This window comes from Oratosquilla oratoria, chromosome 23 (genome assembly GCF_046742065.1).
Source record: "Oratosquilla oratoria isolate Oo_2021 chromosome 23, ASM4674206v1, whole genome shotgun sequence".
NCBI lineage: Eukaryota > Metazoa > Arthropoda > Malacostraca > Stomatopoda > Squillidae > Oratosquilla > Oratosquilla oratoria.
In genome coordinates, this window is record NC_134799.1 from 29093128 (window position 1) to 29108127 (window position 15000).

Consider the following 15000-nt stretch of genomic DNA (forward strand, 5'->3'; position numbering starts at 1 on the left):
GTGGGTTCTTGTTGAATTTTACGAATGTGTTACGACATTACTTTGAAGTTAACTTGTAGAGTTGCAACCATAACTCTCCCCCCTCACCCCCCCAAAAAAAAAGACGAAGAAGAAGAAGAAGAAGAAGCTAATGTGAAAAACAGCTCCGTACCTTGGCTCCAGCGAAACTGATCATTACAGAAATGATAAATGGTGATGAATATGAGATGGTGTACGGCTGTCATGTTTTAACAGCTGTGATATACTACTACGAGCCTTGGTTATTGACTTTCCCATCATCAGGATTAGACATATCTGTTTCGTTCTTCTTATGCTTTTATTTATCGTTTCCTACTTCTACACCTTCTCTTCCTCCTCCTCCTCCTCCTCCTCCTCATCATCATCATCATCTTTCTCCTCCTCCTCTTCATCTTTCTCCTCCTCGTCCTACTCCTCATCTTTCTTCTCCTTTTCTTTCTCCTCCTACCCATCCTTCTCATCCCATTATTCTCCTCCTCCTTCTCGTTCTCCTTGTTCTCCTCACTCTCTCGCCTTCCCTATCTTTCCCCCTCTCTCCCCCCTCTTCTTCGCCTTCACTCCCCCCCTCCTTCTCCTCTCCTCATGTTCCTCCTCCTCCCTCTTCTCCCTCTCTTGCTCCCTCTCCTCTTATTCTTCGTATTCCCTCTCCTTCTCCTAGTCCACGTATACTTATCACCCTCATCCTCCTTCTCCTCGTCTTCCTCGTATTCATGATCTTCTCCCTCCTCTTCCTCCTGTCCTTTTCTCCCGCTCCTACTTCTTTTCCTCCTCCTCCTCCTCCTTTTGCTACTCTTCCTCCTCTCCCTTCACCTCTTCCCCATACGCTTCCTCCTTTCCATCCGCTTTCATCTCTTCCTCTTCCTCCTCCTCCTTGTCTTTCTTTTCTTCCTTAACCTGTTACTACTCTTCCTCTTTCTCTTCCTCTTGACCTCCATCTTCTGCTGCCTCTCTTCATCCCTTCGTTTTCCCCTTCATATGTTCATTAAAATTATCCTCTTCATGATTAGCTTTACTAATAAGATTAGATATAAGTATAATTAATAATAACAATAATGTTGTCGCTATCCTTATCACCTCCAGACTCTCCCTCTTTCTCACCATCACCATCACCATCACCATCACCATCACCATCACCTCCACCATTATCCTCATCCTCTCCCTCACCCTCACCATCACGCCACAAGTATACAAGGAACGGTATAAGCCGTATGTGAGGACGGTATGCTCAAGTTCACTCGATTCCTCCAAGAGTTTTCTCATCTTGGTGACATTTGCTGCGTTGTCTGTCACAACACTTCCAATGTGACAACCAAAATCTTGTTCACCCTTATTAATCGAATTTTGTACAAGTTGTAGAAGATATTCAGCAGTGTGAGATGTCCCTGATGTGTCTTTTGTGTCAACTAAATAAATCTGACCAGTGGATGTTGTTAGAGTGACACATATTATGCGCTCATTATGGATGGTGGACAACCCATCAGTTGAAAGATATACAGTTTCATTATTCAGGTCATCTGCACACTTTTTATATTCCTTTTCATACACAAGATCCAAGTACTTATCAGCAATATCTTATCTGGATGGAGGAATATAACCTGGCCTCAGGTTCTGAACCAACTTGGGAAACTGAGGATGCTAAACAAGACGAAATGGTGAATTTGTAGAAAATATAATTCTTGCAACTTCTTTGTCGAGATTTTCCTTAAAAGAGGCTGAAGTTTTTATGATAAATCTGTCCAGAGATGTTGATGACTTTCTTTTAGATGAAAATGATTTAGCAGAAGTGGCGCCTGTGGAGGAGTCTGATAGTGACCTTTTTAATGGTGGAGTCAGGTTTGCAGATAATTCAAGTGGAGCCGATGATGAAGGGATTGAAGCTGTTGATACAGATCCTGAAATGGAAACAGAAAATTTTAGCATATTGCATAATTTATAAATGAATAAATAAATGAATGAATACAGTGTGATTTAGGCTACTTTTGAGTACAGTAGTTATTTTTTTAGATAATGATCATATTCACACAAGCCACTAAATTATTTGGAAATAATCAACAGGATATGAAATAGGTGGGCTTGGAATTCAGCCCACACAGGATTCAGTCCACTTTTAAATTCACTAAAAATAATGGGTTAGTTGGGCTGAATCCCATGTGGGCTGAATTCCAATGGAACCTATGAAATATATTACACAATGTTGAATGAAATGAATAACAATCATCTAGGCCCCAAAGTTGAGTGGATACAGTATATTATAGTGATATAGTCATTACCCAAATTTAGAAGTAATAAAGTTGAAGTATCATCTCTTTAGGCCTTCACATTTTTATTGCACATGCTCTCCATTGTTCACCAAATTTATATAGTTGCGTATGAAAATGGAGAAATGCACACAATATAAGTAAAATTATTTACCTGGGTCATCAATTTCTTCTTCTGTATGCTGTGGCTGACCTCGGCATTTATCTCTGTGAGATTTTAATCTTGACACAATGTCCTGTAGTTCCTGGCTGCAGTCTTTGCATTTAGCTCGGTACCCTTTGCCAGAAGTTGTTGGTAGTTTTTCAAAATAATTCCAGACAGGATAATTTTTTCTGCCTGAAGGAACCACTCTGCCAGGTCCAGAAGACATCCTTCCTGGTTGATTCCAAAGCAGCAACTGACTTAGTGAGAAGCTGCTTACCTAGAACAAGTTTCAACAAGAATCTTGTTGAAACTTGTTGTGGGCTGCACAGTGATATATACTACATGTAGGCTTATGCCGTTCCTTGTATACTTGTGGCAAGTCTATATAACACTGCTCCTTATATTGATATGCTAAAAATGTCCTTTAGCAATCACATCACATATCAGATAGCAATCCCACAATATTTAAAATCTATAAAAAAAATCTATTTAAAACAAATAAATCTGATTTAAATAAAAAAAATCGATTTTTTATATTTTTTAAAAAGATAAAAAAAAAAAAAAAAAAAAATCGCCAACCCTGGTGTCCACTAACCTCATACAATAATACCTGTTAAGTCCGGCTAAAATTGGCATTTCAAAGCATAACAGTGCCTTAAAAATAGTTTCTTATTTCACTATAAAGGTTTATATTAACTTATACTGCATTGAATAAGTCAATAGTTGATATATTTGTCCTATATACAATGTTAGGTTTCTAGTTTTGATATATTTGTCCAATATAAAATGTTAGGTTACAAAGAAAGCAATGGCCTCCGCTAGCGGACCCAGGGATCTGGGTGCGCACGTCCTGTGTAATAGTAGTCCTTGATATATATATATATATATATATATATATATATATATATATATATATATATATATATATATATGTATATATATATATATATACATATAAATTTAGTGCACTCACCTTTTATTTACTTACTCATTCCTCAGTTATCGTATTTCTTTCTTCTTCATTTTGTCTTTGTCCATCTCCAGAGGAATTCTTTCTCTTCTTAGATTTTCTCGCTCCCACCGCCGACGTTTTTTTTTTTCACATCTACCAGTCTCAGTAGCCCCAAATTTTGTTTTATTTCCCAATACTGTTTACCCAGTACTAAAGAGTCCTTGGGCAGTAGGAAAAGTTTCAGTTTTATTTCAATGGGAGTGGAGACGGAAATATTAGCAAAATAATAATAATAATAATAATAATAAAATAAAATAAAAATAAAATAAAGATAAATAAAAAAAATAAAAAAAATAGAGTGGAGGGTGTGAGTCAAAAATGTAAATGAAAAAGAAGGCAGATGTCAAAACGAGAAATAGAATATTTGCCGTCGTCATTACCACTTTTTATGCCTCCCTCTCACCCCACTCTCTCTCTCTCTCTCTCTCTCTCTCTCTCTCTCTCTCTCTCTCTCTCTCTCTCTCTCTCTCTCTCTCTCTCTCTCTCTCTCTCTCTCTCTCTCTCTCTCTCTATGTGTGTGTGTGTGTGTGTCTCTGTCTCTCTTTCTCTCTCTCTCACTCACTCACTCACTCACTCTCTCTCTCTCTCTCTCTCTCTCTCTCTCTCTCTCTCTCTCTCTCTCTCTCTCTCTCTCTCTCTCTCTTCTTTATCTCTCTCTTTTTTTTATCTCCCTCTCTCTTTATCTATCAATCTATCTGTCTATCTATCTCTTTAACAAGTCCTTTGTCGCTCTCCGATCTCTGGCGTAAGTCCTCCTCTTCCTCTTATCCTTCATCTTCATGCCCCACTCCGGTCTCCTCTTCTTTTTATTCATATCCTCCATATATGAAAGATTTATTACACTCTCATTCCTATTCCACTCCTTTTCATCCTCTTCCTCTCTCCCACCCCACTTCCTCCTTTGTTCCATTGTCACTTCAGCAGACTTTCCTTCTCTCCGTTTCTCTCTGTTTCTGATTATCTACTTTATTCTTCCTTTTTTATGCCCCCCCACGTCCCCTCTTTCTTCCCCTCTTCTCATTTTCCAGCCCCGCAGAACCTTCAGTCATCGACCCACCCAACTCCCCCCCCAACCACCGTTCGCGTCCCTCCCCGTTCTCCCACTCCCTCTCCCCCCCTTCCTCCCTCACCTTCACCTCCTTCTCCCTCGCCTCCCTTCTCCCACTCCTCCGTCTCCTCCTCTTTCTCCCACTCCTCCCCATACTCTCTCACCTTCACCTCTTCTCCCTCCCATCCTTTCTCCACCTCCTCCCACTCCTACACCTTCCTCTTCCTTCTCCCCAACTCCCCTTTCTCCCACTCCTCCCACTCTGCACCCTCCTCCTCTATCCTCCCCTTCCTCCCCCTCCCTCATCTGCTTCACCTCCTCCACCTTCTCCTCTTCCTCCTCCTCTCTCTCCTCCTCCTCCTTCTCCTCCATCTCTTTCCTTCCTCCCCCTTCTTCCCCTCTTCCTCCCACCCTTCCTTTCCCCTCCCCTCCTCTAATCTCCTTCTCCCCTTCTTCAACTTCTTTTTCTCCATCTCCCTTCTCATTCTGTATACTTCCCCCTTCCTCTCACTTTCCCCCGCCACTCCTCCTCCTCCCCCGTTCTTTTTCTTCTCCTCTGTCCCTCCTTTCTTCTTCCTCCCCTCCCTCTCTCCTCCTACACTCCTCTGTATCTCCTTTTTTCTTCCCCTTCCCTCCTCTTTTCCCTTCCCCCCTTCCTCTCCCGCTTTTCCTCCCCCTCCTGCAGCCACCTCATCTCCCTTCAACTCCCCATCCCCCTCCCTTCCTCTCCCTCCCTTTTCCCAATGAATGACAATGCTCTGGTCGACAACAAGGTTTCCGACAGCGCTATGGGGACGCCAATGCATTATTTGTGGCCCCGAGCGCCCCTACCGCTCCCTCACCCAATCCCTCTTCTCTCCCCCCCGCCCCCACTCATTCCACCTCCACATCTACTACCACCTCCACCTCCACCTCCACCCCACATCCTCGTGGCTTGTGCTCCATCACCGTCTGTACACAACAATGCAGTATAGGCATCTCATAAAAGTACCAAGATGACAACTTAATTCCAGAGCTTCTTGTTCCCCCACCTCGTCTCCTCTACCACCTCCTCTTCTTCTTTTTCTTCTTCTTCTTCTTCTTCTTCTTCTTCTTTTTCATTTTCTTATTATCATTTTTCTGTTTGTACAACCTTTTCCTAACCCTCTTTTTCTACTTTCATTTTGTCAAATTTCTCCTCCCCTTCTCCTCTTTTACCTCTCCCTCCTCTACATATCCCTCCTCTTCTTCCTCCTCTCCTCCTCCTCTTCCTCCTCCTTCTTCTCATCTTCCCTTACTTCAACCTCCTCTTCCTCTTCCTCTTCCTCCTTCACCTCCTGTCCTGCACCTCCTCTCTCTGGCCTCTTAGGAATGACAATAAAACGCTCGCCAGAAAGGTTTTCAATAATAATATTAAATCGTGAATGAAGCATTTGCAACACTCTTGTTAGCTCTCTCTCTCTTTCTCTCTCTCTCTCTCTCTCTCTCTCTCTCTCTCTCTCTCTCTCTCTCTCTCTCTCTCTCTCTCTCTCTCTCTCTCTCTCTCTCTCTCTGTATGTGTGTGTGTGTGTGTGTGTGAATGTGTATGTTTGTGTGTGTGTGTGTGTGTCTATCTGTTTATCTATCTCTCTATCCATCTGTCTATCTGTCTATCTATCTGTCTGTCTATCTATCCATATATCTCTCTATTTATCGATCTATCAATTTATCCATGTCTACATATCTCTCTACATCTTTATCTCTCTATCTATCTCTCTCATCCTTTATTTTCTCCATCTCTACCTCTGTCCATTTTATTTTATTTTATTTTATTTTTTTGTATGCATCATCACTTGTGTATTTTTATTCTCTCTTTTTCGGGAAATATTCTTTCCACTCCACCTCTTTTCTCTTTTATTCTCTTTCCTCCCCTTGGAAGCATCTCCCCTCCCACGTTTCCTCCTCCCAGGGCCCTCTCGTCCATTCCCCCCCCCCACCATCCTTTCACCCCCCCCCACCCCCACCCCCACCCTCGTGGTCCCACCAGGAATAACAATAAGGCCATGGACAATGAAGTTTTCGATAATATAAAAACGCCATCGCATTATTTGCAAAGCTTCGGCCGCCCAGTCCATTAACCGTGGCAGGTATTTCAATTTGGGTTCCCCAGGTTTGGGACTAGGAGCCACGGGTGAATGGGAATAGCTAAGAGTGCGAGGGAGGAGCAAGAGAGATTTGGGAGGTCTGGTAGGGACTGGGGGAAGGTCCTAGGAAAGCGTACATTTCGTGGGCACATATATATTTTACCTATGATATACCCATTGAGCAAATACCTGTGTATCTTTAGTTGTTGAGTACTTGATATATTTTAATATACAGTAGCTTTCTTAATGTGAAAATATTTTTTGTAAATGAAATAGCATTTTTGCAGTTTTCTGCTTTCATGGGTCACATTTGGGTGTCCGTAGTAACACGATTCACATGAAGTCATTGTTACAGTGAAGTTGGTCACCTGGTACGCTTACTGACGTCATCAGTGACTTCAGACCAACGTTGTATGAAGTTGGGTTTCCCTCATGCAACGTTCGAAGTTAAGATACACTTCGTTGATGTGGCTCCAAGTGATTCAGCGCTACAAGTTCGAGAGCGATTGAGTAGGACTTGGGCTGGGTATCTGAGGATACAAATGATAGATAGACAGAAAGAGAGATAATTTTCACGGTATTTTTTTTTTCTTTAAGTTAGATACACAGGTGTTAAGGAATTTTGGAAGCTGCTGTTGGTTCTATATAAAGTTTGTGAACAATATAAGCTGTAGCAAGGAAAGTCTTGTTTTGATTGAAGACTGAAGCAGCAGCCCTTTTTCAAGGAACATCAAGTTAAAGTTCCTGAACCACAGTAGGTTGGACTCGAGACCATAGGGTGTAAGTTCATACCATAACTCCATGAGTTGAATAAAATTGCCTTATTTAGACAGAATAAGATTGGGTGTGGTAAGAGTGAAGTCCATAGTCTGTGCGCTTCAAGAAGTCCGTTTAGGATGTGGCATACTTCGTGCTAAATCACCCTTAGCATATGCCCCTCATTCTTATTTCCCATCTCTGTGCTATTTTTTTTTTAATTATGTACATAATAAATGAAGCTGTATTGTACAATGAGAATAACTTTTTAGGATTATAACAACGATTACCTGTACCCCATCCCGCTTGTCTCCCCTGTGACACCTCGGGGTGGCAACATGAAGGGGAAAAAGCGCTGATGCCACGTATCATAGAATTTATTCAAATCGTTGTTATGACCGTAAAAAGTGATACTCATTGTACTTTATATCTTCTTTTACTATATACAGAGTATTAAAAAAATCAAATGGCACATAAATGGAAATGAGAGAGAGAGCAGTGCGACAGTGCAAATGAATCCAACACTTTGATTCAGAAAGCCATATACCAAGGCTGATTTGGCAAGATGGCTAATTGTAAATCACGATGTATGCTACATCCTGAACGAAATCTTTAGAGAGCACTGTAAATACATTCTAAAATTAAGTAAATATTGTATTCTCAGTTTCTTTTTAGATGCCAAGGTAGTTGACCATATGCAAAAAGGTGACATGTACCCAGATCGTTTAGAGTTTCTACCAAATTGGAATATAAATTGCATGTAACTGGGTGAATATACATCACGCATACATAATACACGCACGTACACATCCACATAGGCACTGATTCAGACATGCGTACATACACACAAGCACGCATTCATCCATTCATACATGCACATAAGATACATTCACACATGCACACATAGATACGCATACACTCACACATACACGCACGACCACATACGAACATACACACACATGCAGCACTCACACATACACGCACGACCACATACGAACACACACACTCATGCACACACACACACACACACACACACACACACACACACACACACACACACACACACACACACACACACACACACACACACACACACACACACACACACACACACGCACACACACAAATACACACAAACACAGATCCTCTCGTGCTCTGTCATGCCTCAGAACTTTAACTTTTTTGTTTATTTTTCTATTCACAATAACGAATGACTTTTTATTGATTTGTGATCCCGACTTTTGTATCCAGTTATCATGATATACGTTATCTCTCTCATTTCGCACTGGCCTAGATTTAGCCCTGTTTGGCTCCCTTTATGCTTCCGAGCACTGTAGATCCTTTCACCGAAGTCCCGTCCAACCTCCCAGCTTTCCATTCTCCTCTTCTCTCCTCCTCCCGTCCTCGCAGCTTCCCACTCTCCTCTCCTCTCCTCCTCCCATCCTCCCATCTTCCATTCCCCCATACTTGCAACAGCCCATTTGCATATTATTACGAAATGTTCAGTACAACATTGTGTGTAACGTCATGTTGCGTCATAGGCAATCACGGAATTGGTCGTCGGTCGGACATCCGTGTGAAGCCGTAGACATTTATTCGAGTTAATATATTCCACTCCCTGGCGCGCTGTGTAGCTGTGGGCGCGGCAACAGGGGATTTTATTCAACTGTAGCGAAGGTCTCGTTCTGACTGTGCTTTTTTTTTAGCGAGACTGTTCAGCTGTAGAGTCCTCCCCCCGACAGAATGAAATCATCGCCGGCTGCCACAATTGATTAAAAATAACATGTCGGAGAAGTGAACGGGTCGATTTTAATACTGCACCTGCGTGTACTGGCGCGATGTCCGTCAACTGGCTGGCCGGTAGACAGGCTGACAGGTGGATTGGCTCGCCACGCGCGCGCTCAGCGCCGCGACCCGTCGCGCTGCGTCGGAAGTCAGAGAATCCAATACAACACGACCGCTTTAGGCTGTCGATTGACTCACCGTGATAGGTGGTGCAGGATTGGTGAGTAGTGAGTTGTGGTGGTGATGAAACTAATGGAAGAGTTCTATTTGATAGTGATGGAATGCAGTGGAGGGTGAAAATAACGGGCTACTCGTATGGATCCTATATGTAAATCTATGGTAAATGTATAGCGACGACAGCTGCGGTGATGATAATGGTGGTGATTGGAATATAGATGGTGTTGGTGGTGATTGTGACGGGATTGTGAGCACGTTGGCCATTTGGTCTGTTAGTTGTAAATATGGAATGTCAATCGTAAGGGGATGGGATTATCTTAGTTTATTTATAAATTTTTTTTTTTTGGGGTGGGGGTTTGATGGAATGAAGAGGATCTGTAAGTAAGAACGAACACCAAAACCACTACAAAATATCTTATAAGATGATAAGATGTGCTGGGTTTTGAAAAAAAAATATATATATATCATCGTATTCTGGATAACCATACAGATATTAGTGCTGCTGTGTATACAACAGAGAAGCTCGTCACCCGAACACAGTTTTCATCGTTCCTTCCTATTACTGGGGATGCGACCCTGTAGGTCGGCACTCGATCCCCGAACTAAGCCCGTGGTTTCAAGAGATCTGTCTACCCGGCTGATGGCTGTTGCCAGTTTCTGAGATGTGTGGTTTGTATAGGGAACTCTGATTGAGTAGAGTCAGTTGTGTAGGGTGATGTTTACAAGCATGTGTAGCACAGGTGAAGAAACCACAAAAATCCCAGTAAAAAAGAACGCTGCGTAAACGTAATCACATTATCGAAAGGGGAGCGAAGAGTTCGGCTTTACATACACAGAAAGAAAAAATAAAGAAAAATAGATATAACGTTGAAGCAACCCATCAACGTTGCATGATGGCAACGTAAAGGTATTGACCCTCGACCCAGCACAAAAAAAGATACAAAGAATAAAGAAAAAAATATATTTCCTGTCATATCATACTGGAAAGATACGCGCAAACATACTCAAATAATGGATAAACTAAAAAAAAAAAACTTAGCTTTCTTATCATGGAGAATTAGAAAGAGAAGGCCGTGCATATAAAGGAGACATGATTAAGAGGAATGTAATATATAATTTTTCCTTGTAATTTCATGTATCAGAAAGAAAAATGTAAAGTAAAAACACGTTTATCAAGATTACTCTGGTAAACTAAAAACACGGCATTGTATGTAAAGCAGACAAGAAAAAAGTGATCTTGATATGAAGATTTCGACTCTAATGTCACATACCTGAAAAAAAAAAAAGTTCTTCCGGCTTTCCATTATCACAAGTTCTGCCTTGGTTGGTCCACGCGTTTCAGGAGCGCAGGGCCAAAGGGCTCATTTGGGCGTGTAAGGGTTCTGAGGGCAGCTTGTTAACGCAGTGACGAAGTTGATGAAGTGGAGGGTAAGGGTCCTGATGTTTCAAGGGCGGCGACATTTGTAGGGAGGAGCAGGCAGTAGTTTTAATGAGTCGTGTCATTCCCCGCCCTGATGCAGCGTGTAGATTTTGTTGTGTCAAAAAACGCCGGAGGATTTCAATCACCAGAAAAGAAGACCTTAGGTTGATTTAGGTTTCGGTCAAATTGAGACCCTAAACAAGTGGTGGGGGTCTATTACTCAGCTGAATGAAGCTGCCAGGCCCTCGGCTTGGCGAAATATGTAAAGTGTGCGCTTGCAAAGAACGGTTGCTATGCCGTTGTATGGTGACATGGCAGTTTATTTTGTATCTCTCTCGTGGTTTTGGTCTGTGTGAAAGTCCAAGTAAAACTAGTATAGGTGATAATTAAGTCTGCTGGCTGCAGACTGGCGGGGGGGGGGAAGTGCGTTGACCCAGAGAGATCAAAGGTCATTCGGGAAACTATATGATTTTGGAAATTCAAAGCACACAGGACTTGTACCTACATTCCGTCTTTCTTATATACATCAGTAATTATGGTCCAGTGCTATTGCGTTGCATTCAAGCTGAACCATGGCGAGAATTAACAGATGTGGTGGTCATGCTTTCTTCAGCAGCTGTGTTGGCTAATGTAATGATCTTAAATGGAGGTGTTTGATGTTGAGGTTACATTGTCCGGCGCCTTTCCTGGCTCCAGGTTCCAGGCTATTGTCTGATGAGTCGGGTCAGGTTTCGTATCGTTTTAGTGTTACGGCTGGGAAGCTTGGTCACAGTTTGATACACGCGGTGTCACACTTTGTGTGATCAAGGCTCGGACGGCGTGGCACGGCATCTCACCGGATCCCCTTCCGAGTCGACCTCAGCCTCCTCCGGGTGCTGCCCCTCCTGAGAGTGGCATACTGTGGCCAGCGCCTTCTGCGGTCATGTATGAACTGTTCTGAACCACCTGCAAGGATGAGGTCCGGGCGGGTATATCCAGCCCCACGAACCACGAAAAAAAGGGTTCCTCTAAGCTTTAAAAAAAAAAAAAAAAAAAAAAAAAATCCTACATTTATTAAAAAGAAAATCCTGATATCCTAGAAATTATTAAGCAAGGAAGGCGTTACCCCTTGTCTAGAGGTGTATCTAGGCTCTACGCGCAGGATCTTTATTTACTACACTTTTATAGGTTATGGAAAGTACCCACACAGAAAGTAATCTCTGAAACGAATTCTTCTACCATCCCCTATGTGTCTTGCAATCTGCTCAGACGTTCGATTTCGCAATGGTGAATATTGTTATGGACAGCTACGTAATCGAAAGGTGGAGTGTGAAGACACTATATAAACTATGTACGCATTTCACTTCATTACGTGACCTCATTATTTTAAAGAGGATATCTCATCACAGGTATGCCTTGCTTCATTCTAATTAAGCTTGTTTGAAAAGGAACAGATCCTTTGAAAAGATAAAGGCTATTTGGTGCACACGCGAGTTAGTTTGCTCTATGCAAACTACTGTTCGTCGTGCATGCGAAGCTTATTAGTTAAGTAGAAACGAGACGAACACATTTAGCACGAGTTAGGTTAGTTTGATTCCGGGGTGATGTCAATAGTGGGTAGATGGACGACATATCACCAGCGTTTCTATCCTCATGGATAATATAATATTATGTGAATAGCATAGTCTTTAGGACACGTTGGCTGGGAAATTAAAGACGTGGTCAACCTTTAGTGATAATGTTCTCCCCGTTTTTAATATGGATCGATATTATTCATATAATGTAGGTAATTTTTTTTTGCATTTATGCGTGTTGGACTTATAACTACTATGGATCAAGTCTACACGAAATATAATTAGTCTGAGGATAATTAAGATCATTATTCCTTTCGTGCATTGATGATTTCAGTGTGAAACATAATAGCCTTTATGTGCGGTGAATGATGATTATACATAATGTGATTCGTCTCAAAAGAAGCACGATTAACCTACAATACTCACAAGATTGTAGATAAACTCAAATTTAGTTGTGAACCTTTTTACTCTCATGATCTAAACTTCATTTGTAAGTTGACCATATACAATCACCGAGAGACAGATACATAATCCTTAATGTATGATGCTTTCATATCTTGGTGAAATTAAGTAGGAAATGTAATACATAATACTGAGATAGGTTGTGAAAAAATATTAACAAATGATTAATTCATATCAGAATGAAACTAACTAGAGCATAAAGGAATATATTAGTCACTGAGAGAAGCTGTGAACATTATCATCATAAACTGATATATTTATATTAGAGTGGAATTAACCAGAAAATAAAACACAGAATGTAACAAGTCACTGAAAAGGACTATAAACAAGGTTACTATGAATTAATACAATCATGTCTGAGTGAAATTAACTAGAAGATGAAAGACAAAGTGTAACATAATTTTACTTGACTGTGCGCAAGGAATCGCGTTATCTGAGCTCGGTAAAACTCGTAACTGCATTTAAATCTCTAAAACAAATCTAATATATAAAGATAGAAGGCAGCTATCAATACATGTTCTGTTCAGGTCTACAAAGGTAACAGCATTATTTTATTTATTCATTTATGTATTCATTCATTTATTTACTTATTTATTTATCTATTTATTTATCTATTTGTTTGTTTACATGAGGAAGGTATTTTCTCCGGTCAGCTTCTGGAGCATTCACTGTCGGCAATGACTCCCCACAGTGATCACCGCACTTCTCAACAATTTTTGTAAGAGTCTTTAGTCACTGCTTCTGGACGGCTACCAACAATGTGCTAACACAAGTATTCCAGATATTAACTTGTAACGGTTAACCAAGACATATATTGAACAAAGTAATAAAATATCGTAAATATGCTTTTATGGAAGAATAACATCATAAAGACAGCATGCCAAAAAATTCACTCTACTACAGAGACTCCATGTACTCTGCTTACAAATGCGACCAAAATACACTAAATAAGGTAATTCGAGACCTCCTCAAGCCTAATAACATGGCCGCAACCCCAGATCTTATCATTTGGTAAAAAACATAGCGATCCTTGACTCTCATAATCAAGATCATCCGCCTTCCTCCTACAAGCATCCTGTAAGGAGTGAACTTAGTGTATCGATACAATTGTACCATTTGTGGCTGCAGTCGCCTTTCCACTATTTGTATCTGCCCCACCATGAACAACCACCCTTTTCGAAGAGGATCTCAGCCCACCACCTACAAGACGATGCAATCCGAAGTTATACAATCCACCACGGTTTCACTATCACTAGGAAAACATCCGAAGATGGTCCGCTGTAGACCGAAATACGTCCAGAGAGCTCAACATGAAATTTACAATTCTTCTTCAACAAACAAATTCATTTTCTCGACAGATAAATAGAAATGATAAATACCAAAAATAATGCGGTCACCACTGTAGACTCCAGCACAAGACCGTAGAAAAGGACTTATTCTTGTCGATTCCCTCCCGGGCATGAACGTTTACGTACCGACCAACGAACCTCCCATTTCCTGGCTTCCTATTCGTCGGCGCATTTTGCATGGCCTTGTGTGTACTTGCGGCTGTGACCAATCACGATTTAGTCTTTTTTTTTTCTTCTTGTTCTTTCTTTCCCGGGTCCATTGGCTTCTGTTTTGAATGATAGATGAAGGAAGGGGAGTAGGAGAGAGAGCAAAAAGTAAGAAAACCAAGAGACACAAGATGCGAGGAGTATTTCTTTGCTGATGATACAAAACTGTGCGGAATGGCAAATGATCACTTAAACCAATTAGATATTCAAGAATATTTAGATAAATTACAGCAATGGTCTGAAAAGTGGCTAATGAAATTTAACACAAGTAAATGCAAGGTAATGCACATAGGTAAAAATAACAGTAAGTACGATTACAAGTTATTTGGAAATTCGTTAACAAAAGTGGATAGTGAAAAAGATCTCGGCGTAATTATTAGTAACGATCTCAAATCATTCAAGCAGTGTATTTCAGCCTCTGAGAAAGCAAATAAGATTCTAGGACTGATTGCGCGATCTTTTGATTTCAAAAGTCCACCACTCATTAATAAGCTATATAAATCGTTAGCTCGTCCACATTTGGAATATGCTGTTTCCGTATGGTCACCGAATCTCATTAAAGACATTGACATACTGGAAAAAGTACAACGGCGAGCCACAAAACTGATTCCAAATATCAAAAATAAATCATTTGAAAATCGACTAAAACATATGAATCTGTTTTCCCTAAAAAAACGTAGACTCAGAGGTGACTACATACAGGTCTTT

At 41.0% G+C, this 15000-nt stretch overlaps 1 protein-coding gene across 3 annotated transcripts in view; it reads left to right on the top strand.

Moving 5' to 3' along the window:
- Ten-a (Teneurin-a transmembrane protein) overlaps positions 1-15000 on the top strand; it is a 1186308-nt gene that overhangs the window by 801885 nt on the left and 369423 nt on the right. The window lies entirely within an intron of this gene.